We start from the raw sequence: 13003 nt of genomic DNA on the forward strand, positions 1-13003 counted from the left end.
TTTTCATCAGTATTTTAAAGTAATTTGGTTCTATCATAGAAAAATGATGGTTTTATATAATTATGCTACAGTAAGCTTCATATCTAGTTCAGTGCCTTTTTTCTGATGTTATTTCACTTCAATTTTGAAATGTCTTTTCCTCTTCGTATCTTTTCCTTTTCGCAAATTCATTTTTTGCACTACAAGGCATAAATTTTTCAATTTTTTTTAGATTTTATCTAATTAATATGAATTTAATTAATTAGATATTATTGAAATATTATGTTGGTTTAATAATATTGTTATAATATTATGTTGGTTTAATAATATTGTTGTAATATTATGTTGGTTTAAACATAATATTGGTTCGTTTGTTGACATAAATTGAATGATTTACATGCTTTAAATATTTTAAGTCAACAAATTAAGGTCAAGCTAATTTAACTAATATGGTTCAAATTCAATTAGTGATTGTTTAATATTAGATTGAGAAATCTAAAATATGAAGTCACCAAAGTGACCTCTCATATATAATATTTCTCATGAAAATATTAAATGTATTATGTATTTATATCTATGCGATAATTACCCGGTCCAAAGGAAGGTTAATCACTGGCAGGATTTTATACATACTTGTAATGGTAAACACGTGACAATTATAAAGTTATACATATAAATGATAAATCAATCAAAAGATGGGATTCTCATTTGACATGCCTTATTATCAGTGTTTTTGATCATTACAACAAGACTACCACTAGCAATTAATATTGAAGTCCAAAGACAAGATATTAATGTTGTACTTGGTATCTTGAGATGGGTTATATCATTATTTGAATTTAATTAAGTTTATGGTAATAAATATGAGCATAATTTATGGTTGTCTATTGATCTTTTATTTAGGTTCTCTTGCAACAATATCTGCTAACCTCAGTTCTGTACCAGTTCTAAATGGAACCAACTTTAAGGATTGGAAAGAAAACATTCTGATCGTTTTGCGCTGCATGGATCTGGACCTTGCACTAAGAGAAGACCAACCCGCTTCTCTTACAAAAAATAGTACTCATGATGATAGGAGACTATATGAGAAGTGGGACAGGCCTAATCGCATGAGTCTTATGATAATTAAGCGTGGCATTCCAGAAGCCTTTAGGGGTGCAGTATCCGAAGGGATTACCAAGGCCAAAGATTTTCTTTCCGAAATAGAAAAGCGTTTTCTTAAAAACGATAAGGTTGAAACAAGCACTCTACTTCAAAGCTTATTTACCATGAGATACAACGGCAAAGGAAATATAAGGGAATATATCATGGAAATGTCTAATCTTGCTTCTAAGCTTAAAGCATTAAAGCTTAGCTTATTAGAGGACTTACTTGTCCATTTGGTTATGATATCTCTCCCTACACAATTCAATCAGTTTAAGGTCAGTTATAACCGTCAAAAGAACAAATGAACTCTTAATGAGCTTATTTCATATTGTGTGCAAGAAGAAGAAAAGTTAAAGCAATAAAAGATTGTAAGTGCCAACTTGGCCAACACCTCTAAGGACAAAGGCAAGAAAAGAAAATATAAATCTGGAAAGAATGAGGCTGATAAGGGTCCAGTACAGAAGAAACAAAATAAGGATAATACATGTTTCTTCTGCAAAAAATCTGGGCATTTGAAGAAGGACTATGCCAAATATCACGCTTGGCGTGCTAAAAAAGGTACGTTCCTTACTTTGGTTTATTCTGAAGTCAATTTAACTTCAGTACCTAGAAACACTTGGTGGTTAGACTCCGGTGCAACTACTAACATCAGTGTTTTAAAGCAGGGTTGCCTGAGCTATCAAAGGCCCAATAATGCTGAGAGAAGCATTTATGTGGGGGATGAAAAATCGGTAGATGTGGAAGCTATATGCACATTTAGATTATTATTATGTACTATATATTATTTGGATTTGAAAGACACTTTTGTTGTACCATCATTTAGACGGAACTTAATTTATGTTTCTTATTTGGACAAATCTAGTTATTCTTGTTCATTTAGAAATAATCAGTTTACTTTGTATTTAAATTCAAATATAATTGGAACTAGTTCACTTATGGCTTATGACAATCTATATTTACTTGATACTATAGCATCCTATCATGAATCCCTGAATACGGAATTGCGAGGTACTAAACATAAAATTGAATATTCTGATGTATTATGGCATAAACGTTTGGGTCACATATCTAGAAATAGAGTTGAAAGACTTATGTTAGAAGGGATTCTTGATCCCATTGATTTATTAGGTTTAGATGTTTGTGTTGAATGCATTAAAGGTAAACAAACCAAACCTAAGAAATCAGGTGCATATAGAGCTATGGATGTCTTAGAATTGATACATATAGATATTTGTGGGCCATTTCCTATATCTTATGGAATGGTCAACAATACTTCATATCATTTATAGATGATTACTTTAGACATGGATACCTGTATCTAATACATGAAAAATCTCAATCTTTGGATATGTTCAAAGCATTTAAAGCTAAAGTTGAAAATCAACTCAGCAAAAGGATAAAAAGCGTCAAATCTGACCATAGAGGGGAATGTTACGGTAGAAATGATGCCTCAGTTGAACAACGTCCAGGACCATTTGTTTTATACCTAGAGGAGTGTGGAATTGTCTCTCGGTATATAATACCTAGGTCACCTAGCATGAATGTTGTAGCTGAAAGAAGAAACCGCACACTTAAGGACATGGTAAGAAGTACGATTCCTCAATCTACTTTGCCAGTCACTCTGGGGAGAAGTAATAAAAACTACAGTCTACATTCTTAATAGAGTACCAACTAAAGCAACTGCAAAAACACCTTATGAGCTTTGGACTAGAAGAAAGCCTAGTCGAAGACACTTTCGTGTATGGGGTTATCCAGTTGAGGCAAGGCCTTACAAGCCTAATGAAAATAAATTAGAACTCCGAACAGTGAGTAGTTACTTTATTGGTTATTCTTAGTGATCTAAGGGGTACAAATTTTATGATCCCAAATTAAAAAATATTTTTGAGATGGGTATTGCAAGATTCTTTGAGGATATTGAGTTTGGGGAGAGAAATAAGGTTAAAGACTTTACCTTTAAGGAAGAATTGGTTCAGTCTGATCTGATTCATATAGTTGCCACTAATGTGGCAAAATCTATATCTCAAAAGGATATAGTTATTTCAACTCCCATACAGTACGAGGAAATTGTTCATAATGAACAAACTCAATATCCTCAAGAATCTGTGCCGCAAGAGCTAGCACCTTTGCGACGATCCACTAGGGAAAGGAGAAGTGCCATTTCGGATGATTATATAGTATTTCTCCAAGAACATGAAGAAAGTAGTGGTATAATGGAAGATGATCCAATCAACTTCCGTCAAGCCATGGAGGATTCTAATTCGGATAAGTGGATTGAAGCAATGAATCAAGAGTATAAGTCCATGCAAGATAATAAAGTTTGGGAACTTGTCCCATTACCAGATGGTGTGAAACCCATTGGTTGTAAATGGATTTTTAAAACCAAAAGGGATTTTAAAGGTAATGTGGAGAGGTATAAAGCACGTCTTGTGGCAAAAGGCTATACTCAAACGGAAGGGATTGACTTTAAAGAGACATTCTCTCTGGTTTCAACGAAGGACTCTTTTAGGACAATTATGGCTCTAGCCGCACATTTTGATTTAAAGCTTCATCAAATCGATGTTAAAACAGTATTTCTCAATGAAAACATTAATAAAATAATTTATATGGTACAACCAGAAAACTTTGTGTTAGAAAATGGTTTGTAAATTGATAAAATTCATCTATGGACTAAAACAGACATCCCATCGGTGGTATCACAAATTTCATCACGTAATTATCTCATTTGGTTTTGAGATGGATGTTGTTGATGATTGTGTGTATCACAAACTCAATGGGAGCAAATTCATTTTCCTGATATTGTATGTGGATGATATTCTGCTTGCCACAAATGATATAGGCTTATTGCACGAAACCGAAAGATTTCTATCTAGAAATTTTGAGATGAAAATCTTGGTGACGCCTCTTTTGTATTAGGAATCCAGATACATCGAGATAGATCTCGAGGCATTCTAGGCTTATCACAAAGGAGCTATATCGATAAAGTATCCAAAAGGTTTAACATGCAAGATTGTAAATCAGGAGACACCCCAGTCACAAAGGGAGACAAGTTCAGTCTCAATCAGTGCCCTAGAAATTTGAAAACTCAAGAAATGCAGAAGATTCCCTATGCATCAGCTGTAGGAAGTCTAATGTATGCATAGGTTTGTACGCGTCCAGATATAGCGTACATTGTTGGAGTGTTAGGCAGATACTTAAGCAATCCTGGAATGGATCACTGGAAGGCAGCTAAAAAAGTCATGAGATATTTAAAGAAGACAAAAGATCATATGCTCACATATAGGAGATCAGACCATTTGGAGATCATTGGGTATTCTAACTCTGATTTTGTTGGATGCCAAGATAGTAGGAAATCCACTTCGGGCTATATTTATATGTTGGCTGGTGGGGCGATTTCTTGGCGTAGTGCCAAGCAATCTCTTATTGCTTCTTCCATTATGGCAGCGGAATTTGTAGTATGTTTTGAGGCGTCCAATCATGGAATTTGGCTAAGGAATTTTGTCACAGGGCTGCAAATAGTACAAGGGATTGAAAGACCACTAAAGATATACTATGATAACAAATCAGTTATTTTATACTCCAACAACAATAGGAGCTCGACTAAGTCAAAGCACATTGACATCAAGTTCCTAGTTGTGAAAGAAAGGGTATAAAGTAAACAAATTTCTATAGAACACTATGGAACAAACTTTATATTGACAGATCCTCTCACAAAAGTTATACCGCCCAAGGTCTTTCATGAGCATACTGCTCATATGGGTATATCAGAATTTGAGAAAACTTTAGTTTAGTGGGAGTCTGTCATATGTTTGTTATATGTTCTATGCTAGATTCTGTATTTGTACAGATATTTTTCTAATCAGAAATAAAGCTTCAGTTTATTTTACTTTGTACATTATGACTATTAAAGTTATTAATGATCTCATAAAGATAAAGTTGGACCAGTTGAAAATTGACATGTACATATCACATTCATGTAATTTTCATGCTACACATTTCATAATTGATCTATGTCATTTGATTATGTTAATATTAGTGATTATTGATGGGTTTAGCTATGATTGATATAGCGAAGATCGCTTTGGTCCTATATTAATATGGTCAATGGACGAGATTGTTTTGTATGTTCTGTTTAATAATGGCAACAGTTTTGAACTCATAAAGTATAGTATATTTATAAGGATACATATGTGACTCAGTGGGAGATTATTAGAATTTTAAGGATTATAATTAAATATGTTAAGTCATTATTTTTTATTACCCAAAATTAAAGTGATCCAATTAAAGTAAAGTTATTTGACTAAGGGACATAATTATTATTATAAAAATTAATTGTGTGGATATCATCAGTCATATTTCTAACTTAATGATGAGATAAGTTAGGAATATGAAACTCTTGAGGCATAATTACAGATTCATCAATTATGAATATAATTATAATTGTAGATTCATCAGTCATGACTATAAATAAGGTTATGGTCCCCGGTTGCAGTATCGAATAAAGTTTCTCTTCACGGAGAAATCTAAAGTTTTTAAGGATACTTGTAATTGAAAAACCAAATCACCAATTAATTTAGAAAATACTCTAATGGATTCATCAGGTACGCTTCCATGTTAATATATTTCTTAATTGTTGTAGGATTTTATGTATATTATAATAGATTTAATAAATTTTATAAAAATATTCTTAATTCATTATTTTGGATCTATTAAGTTTATTTTTGGACCAAAATTCGGTTTTAATTCTATAAAATAATTGTTTGATTTGATATGTTAAAGAACCCAACAAATATTGGTTTGTACTTCTGTCTAGATATTTCTAGCGAACATGCGTAATGTTAATGTTGTTCTGTATCCCTCTATTGATGATGCGATGATAGAAGAACTATTAAATTCTGCAGTTTCTCCTAAGAAGTAAGCAAGTCTAAACTGGTTCTGGTTGATTCAAGAGGTCAAAACAGTGTGGTTGACCACTAAGATTGCATCTCCATTTCGAAAACATGATAAATCAAACTCACAAAGCGCAAAGAACATGCTGCGTAGAGAAAGTAACTTCCAACAAAAATGGCTTTATCCAGTTGGCTGTGGAGACTAGAGAACAGAGAACATTAGCTGATAAGTTCCAGTAGGTTGTGGAGATTTCCGTGTTCCTTGGTATCTTCCTAAATCAACTTCAAGATTTATTCCTCTGTAGGCCAATTGATAAACCAAAGCAACATAAATCGATACTAAAAGAAAGTAAACTTGGATAAAACCAATGAAAAATCAGCACTTAAGACAGGAAGTTCATCACCATATGCAGTAGTCTTCCACAGCCACGTGGATCCATAAAAAGAATGTGCTATGTTGTCACTTTACCTAGCAAAGGCTGAGAACAATGAAATGAACTTTCTGCCTAACAACCAATATGTAGAAGTACGATATAAAGTGGTTTATGTCCACCCCCGATTTCTCGTTCGTTGAGGTTATTAATTTTCACTATTGAACTTCTTTCAACGGGTAAAAAATCAACTACTATCTTATAGCTCTATTCTCCTTTTCACAATTTTAGGAGATAACCTTTACGATTCTCTCAGCCCTCCCTTAAATAGAAATTATACTTAGGAAAGAGGAAGGAAACTCTCAAGAAATTATAACAACGTTTTTTCACTTAGATCATAAATTTTTTGTTCACTTTTTGTGCTTAGGCAACCAGAAAAAATTGGGGTATTTATAGACCTCAAATGACTTTAAAAAATGAATCAAAATATATCTTATCTTGGGTTTCTGAGGTACTAGCGGTACCACTGTCATTATTGGGTGGTACTATCACTTGACAACCCTACTTTAGCGGTACTATCACTAGTCTGAGCGGTACGATAAACTGACAGAGTCTCAGAGATTAGGCTTTGGCGATACCATTGCTTGATAGCATTAACTGCCGACAATACCACCGCCTAATCAGTACTTGGGAGGTCGAGCCTCAAGCGATTCCACCATTAGTCCTAGTAGTGCCACCACCTATCGTGGCTCCAATTTAGCCCTGATTTGGGCCTAGTGGCCCCAAATGAGTTCATAGGATTACTCCCCAAACTAACTCAAATTGACACCTAACTACGATAATTAAGGCTAAAATAATTACAATACTAGCAATCTCAATTATTCGGCATATCAATTGTTTATCCGAACTTCTAGTGAACTTCCGATGAACTCCCGACAAACACCCAATGAGCTTTTAGTGCATCATCTGAACCTTCGATGTAACGCCCGATCCATTCGTGCGCATTGTTCGATTCTTCCGGCCCGATACCCAATCTTTGACTCCGGCCCAACGTTTAATTCTCTAATTGTTTTATCTTTTCATCATCATAGTTAGTCATGCATCACTTTTCTCAACACATGGATTAGATCATAAATCAATTGATTTTATCATCAAAATTCGAGATTCAACAAATATAACATCATAGAGCCACTAACAAAGCTATTGTCTTATATTGTCTTTGAGTGTCATAGGGGTCTGATGAAGATCAGACACATAGGTGATTGACTTTTGATCAAGTGAGAGATTGTTAGTCATAGGTACCCTACAAGCCAATCAAGTAAGTGATGGCACGTGTGACATGATATACATTATTTTTGCTTATTATATTATTTAGTATTTTTATCATTTTATCTTGCATGTTACATATATTGTGATGTACATGGATCTACGCACTATGAATCGGATTGTGATGAAATCACGATAATAAGACCAATTCGCCTTTAAACATAGACCCTAAATAATCCCAGTCATAAGTCACTCGAGAGGGACAACGAGATGACTAGATAGACTGGTATGCTATATATCCGTTTATATGATGGAGGTAGCTAGTCTAATAGCTACTCATGTGGGGACACTAGGGATACCGCACAAGTGCTTAATAAAGAATAAGTTTACTGATTGATCCGCTCACGACATGCTGGATAGTTGATGATACCTTATTATCAAACAATGATTTCGTCATCTTAGTGGTGTATCTAGTCCTTAGACTTGAGACACCAAGGATATTCTGTATGATTTTTACACTCTTTGATACCGGACTTATAGGTGTGGAAGTTTCATATCTTGCTAGTTATAGGTGCCCAATATGCCAATCACGTATATATATATATATATATATATATATATATATATATATAGTGATGTCCATGGATCTGTGTAATAGGAATCGGATCGTGATGAGATCACGATAATGAGACCGATTCACCTTTAAACATATATCCTAAATAATCCCGGTCATAGGTTATTCGAGAGAGACATTGAGATAACCGGATGGACTAGTGTACTATATACCCGTAAATATGATGGAGGTGGCTGATCTCATAGTTGCTTATGTGAGGACACTAGGGCTACAATGTGCTCATTGGAGAATGAGTTCACTGATTGATCCGCTCATAGAATGCTGGATGGTTGATGATGCTTTATTATTATATAGTGATTCCCTAGTCCCAGCGGTTTATCTAGTCCTTAAACTTGAGACACTAAAGATGTCATGTATGAGTACTCTACTCTTTGATACCGGACTTATAGGTCTAGATGTTCCAAATCTAGCACAACCGGTCATCAGAAGTGATAGCCAACCTTACGAGGGCTATTGAATGTCGATAGAGGATCATCTGCTCTTAGTATCATGAGAGGAATATATCATGTGTTTTTGCTCTGACAAATCCCTAGCCAGGGTCATTCAGATTGAGAGAAAAAGAATTCTTCGGGAGAATCTGATTAGAGCGAGACTCAAGCAGAAACCATATGGGTCTAACAACACCATGCACGGTATACGATCTCTAGGATATTACATGGATGAGGGACTATCGGTACACAGTAACTGAGGACAGACAGGTCTAATAGATTGGATTCCCCTATATCATCTAGGGACTGCAGCGTAGTGGCCTAGTACGTCGGCAATCGATGAGTCGAGTAAATTATTATGGAGATAATAATTCACTAAGTAAAAAGAAGTTCTGATATGTATGACTAATAGCCAGCTCGATATTAAGCCTAAAGGGTCATATATATATGGTAGGCATTGCGATGAGTAGAGATTCAGATATGAGATATCTGTTGGAGACCCTATCTTATTGGATATCCAATAAGCTTCTAAATTATTTGATCCTATGGAAGAGATCCAATAAGAGCCAATGAGATATTATTGGATAGAGATCCACTAATCTAAGAGGCTTTGGTAGTTAGATGGAGATCCAATACCCAATAGGGCAGGATTTATTAGGGTTAAGTTGATATGAGGCCTCTATAAATAGGAGGGAACCAAAGGTTCATAGGCTAGAGCTTCTCTTGGTTGCCACCTCCTATTCTCCTCCTTAAATAGCAGGTCTGGAGATTCGAGGAGCGTAATCATAGCCCTACTATATGGATCACCGCTAGAGAGGAGGACGCTTGACCTTCTTCACCCTCTCCTACAGATCTATAGGGATTCAGGGATATATGATCTCCCTAGGTAACACAATCTTTCATATACATAGTTTTCAGTTTTATGGATTTTACGCACTAATCTTGACACGACGATGAACACCTCTTTGGGATATTTGGGGATTTTATTTTCTATTCTTCCATTGTCCATGTGATGTCACGCCCTAGATTTCCCAACAGTGGTATCAAAGCCAGGTTGTTCGTGTGATAGATTAGTTTTAAATTATGCATTATATTTTAGAAAAGCTTTTGACATCAAATCATTAATGCAATAGCGAGAAAGGGCAGCAACTGTTGCTGCCCTCATAGATGGGAGTGCTGCCATTTACACATGCAAGCGCTTGCAGTCTGCTTGCTGTAGGCATGGCAACCACAAGCAGGGCTGCCTGCAGCGATAGCCAGCTGCGTGCAGACACTACGCTCGCACGCAAGGGCAACGGTTGCGGGCATTGGGCTTGCGCAAGAGCCCCAACAACCGGCACCGCCCGTGAGCGAGCCACCCGCAGGGGCGAGGCTCGCTAATGGCAACGCTTGCAAGCAGTTCGCTTGTTGGGGTGGTGGCGCTTGCAGGCATTGCACTTGCGGGTGGCACAATACTCGCAAAAGGGGGGTGCCGCCTCTCGGGCGAGCCACCTACGGGCACTACGCCCGCGGGCAAGGGCGGCACGGCTCCCCCCACCCTCGCCCAATGGCCCCGTCGGTAAGGTGGCGACGGCCACAATGTAGGAGAACATTAGGGAATTAGGTTTTTTGGTAAAAGATATTTTTACCCCCCGTGAATTTTAGAAATTCCACAATATGTCCTTTTATCCAAATTATCTAAATACCCTTAATAATTTAAAAAATTCTCTATATATCCCTAATTTTAGAAAATATTAATTAATTAAATATGTTAATTTATTATTATTATTATTATTATTATTATTATTATTATTATTATTATTATTATTATTATTATTATTATTATTATTATTATTATTATTATTATCTAGTAGTTCTACATGATGATGATGTGTGCATGTGATGTATGACGTGGATGGATGATCATGGATCATGTGATATATGTGTATTTGTGATTATTATTATTATTGGGGCTTGCGAGCCTCCATTTTATTTCTCGTTTATTGTCGGGTCATACCAATGATTAAGTTGTAATCACACGAGGAGGCATAGCGGGAGCATAGAAGCGATAGCGGGATCCACAAGGCGGACAATCACGATGCATGGAGATGCATCGAGATGCCGATAGAATTAACGAGGATGAGATAGATAATCACAGGGCATAGAGATGCACCGCTGCACATATAGATCGTGATGTGAGTGATTAGGCCCATTGGCTCGGGCTTGATCATATTAGGTTGTGGTCCATGATCATCTGGTGTGATTGCTCATATGATATATATATATATATATATATATATATATATATATATATATATATATATATATATATATATATATATATATATATATATATATATTTACGTATGATATAGATATATATTAAATATGTATATATGTGTGTGACATATCATATTAGGAGACCAAATCAAAATCCCCTCTCTCGATAATATTAAGTCGGTAAACGTGAGGCAATTAGATTGACCCACGTGGCCTTCCATTGTTATATGTAGGGACCAATTCTCGATATAGGTTAAGTTGGTCGAGTCCCTCGATACTCACCTATATCGCGATTTGCTATCTTGCCTATGACATAGAGATGTCATCGGTGTTTTGAGGATATGGTATGCTTGGTCGAGTCCCTCAAAGGTATATCATCGAATCAGACTCATCTTGTAATGATGGTGTTAGGATCAAGAGCGCACTAAGAGGGGGGGGGGGGGTGAATTAGTGCAACAGAAAACTTTCCCGATTAAACCTGATTACAAAAAATATTCATTTCAATTTAATCTGTTTCGGAGAGAGATTGAATTTGAAAGCTTTCGTAAAAGTGCAAAGAGAATATTAAGGAGGTTTGTAGTAATATAAATTACACAAATGGAAAGCAAACTAGAATTTAGAGTGGTTTGGTCATTGTGACCTACATCCACTTTCGGATTCCTCCTCCGTCGAGGTCTCTAGCGTCCACTAAAGGCCTTCCTTTAATAGGCGAAGACCAACCACCTTTTACAGCGCCTTCTCCTTTTCACGAGCTTAGGAGACAACCCTTACAAGTCTCACATCTCTCTTGAATGATCTCAATACTTAGAAAGGGAGGAGGAGGACTCTAGCACTTTTACAACTCTTTAACACTTCAAAGACTCAAGATTATGCTAATACTTTCCGTGCCCTTTCATGCAAAAAAGGATGAGGTTTTTATAGGCCCCAAAGGCTTCAAAATTGGAGCCAAAAAGTATCATATCCCCATATTTCGGGGTACTAGCGGTACCACCGCTATTACTGGGCGGTACTATCGCTTGCAGTCTGACACTGGGTGGTACCACTGCCTGATAGGGGTAGTACCACCGCCCAGACCACCTAGGAGAACGGGTCTCCTAAGCGGTGCTATCGCCGACCATGTTTTCAAGGGCTGAATGAGTTATTCAATCCAGCCCAATTTAGCCCTATTAAGGGCCCAATTGGCCCCTAATTAAGTTAGTGGGATTATCTCCTAATTTTAACTCAATCTACTATCTAACTACAATAACTAAGATATAATCAAAGCACTCTTGTTCCGGTATGTCAATTGCTCTTCTGGCGATCTTCCGACGAACTCTCGGTAATATTCCGGCGGACTCCCGGCAAGCACCTGAACTTTACAATGATCTTCTTGGCGAGTTCCGACGAGCTTCTTTGGCAAGCTCCTAGACTTCTCGGTTGATTCCGGTTGAACTTCCGATGAACTCTTGAACTTCCAACGAGATCTCGATCTTGACTTCAGCACAACACATGCTTTATGTTTTACTGCTATCGTAGTTAATCCTGCACACTTTTCTTAACATATAGATTAGATCAAATAATTAACAATTAATTTCATCATCAAAATTTGAGATTCAATAATCTCCCAATTTTTGATGATGACAATCAATTGATGACGGAGTTAACCTTAACTCCCCCTATCTATATACCATACTTGAGAAAATATAAACTTGAATTCACAATCGAAATTGGAAATCATGTACATTATGCATTATTGTAAATTCAAGTTATCAAGATATCAAATGCACACTTACTTCATGCATGATAAAATGTTTTGCCTAGCCTTTCATCCCTACTTGCATGAAATATTATTATTATAGCATTGTAATACTTAAAAGTTGATAATATTAAGAATCCAATATAACATTCAAAATTCTCAGCTTTTAAGGATATCACACTATCATAGAGATCAAAGTAAGCACAGAGTTTCAACATCAAAGTAAGCACGATATTGCATCATCGTATGATAACATGCTCATCATTTAAAGAAATCACAACATTATCAAAGCTCAGAAT

The sequence above is a fragment of the Musa acuminata genome, chromosome BXJ3-1, assembly GCF_036884655.1.
Source record: "Musa acuminata AAA Group cultivar baxijiao chromosome BXJ3-1, Cavendish_Baxijiao_AAA, whole genome shotgun sequence".
Lineage (NCBI taxonomy): Eukaryota > Viridiplantae > Streptophyta > Magnoliopsida > Zingiberales > Musaceae > Musa > Musa acuminata.